General features: G+C 47.1%; 1 protein-coding gene across 2 annotated transcripts in view; it reads right to left on the bottom strand.

Moving 5' to 3' along the window:
- LOC108762238 (flotillin-1) overlaps positions 1-206 on the bottom strand; it is a 6314-nt gene that overhangs the window by 3620 nt on the left and 2488 nt on the right. The window lies entirely within an intron of this gene.

Raw genomic sequence — 206 nt, forward strand, 5'->3', positions numbered from 1 at the left:
CGGCGTATGTATAATGTCAATATATGTATATATACGCGGTAGCGCAAAATCCTCCCCTCTCTCTTGCCGCCACTGCCGCTAGCGTTTTCCTCCTTCCCCTAATGTTGCTCCGGTTGGTCCAGAATGCAGCGCGCATGAGCAAAGCAGAGAGACATGAATAAAGTCAGAAATTTTTTAAGCAGCTTCCACGCGAATTAACGAGATCT

Source organism: Trachymyrmex cornetzi, unplaced genomic scaffold (genome assembly GCF_001594075.2).
Source record: "Trachymyrmex cornetzi isolate Tcor2-1 unplaced genomic scaffold, Tcor1.1 scaffold282, whole genome shotgun sequence".
NCBI classification, from domain to species: domain Eukaryota; kingdom Metazoa; phylum Arthropoda; class Insecta; order Hymenoptera; family Formicidae; genus Trachymyrmex; species Trachymyrmex cornetzi.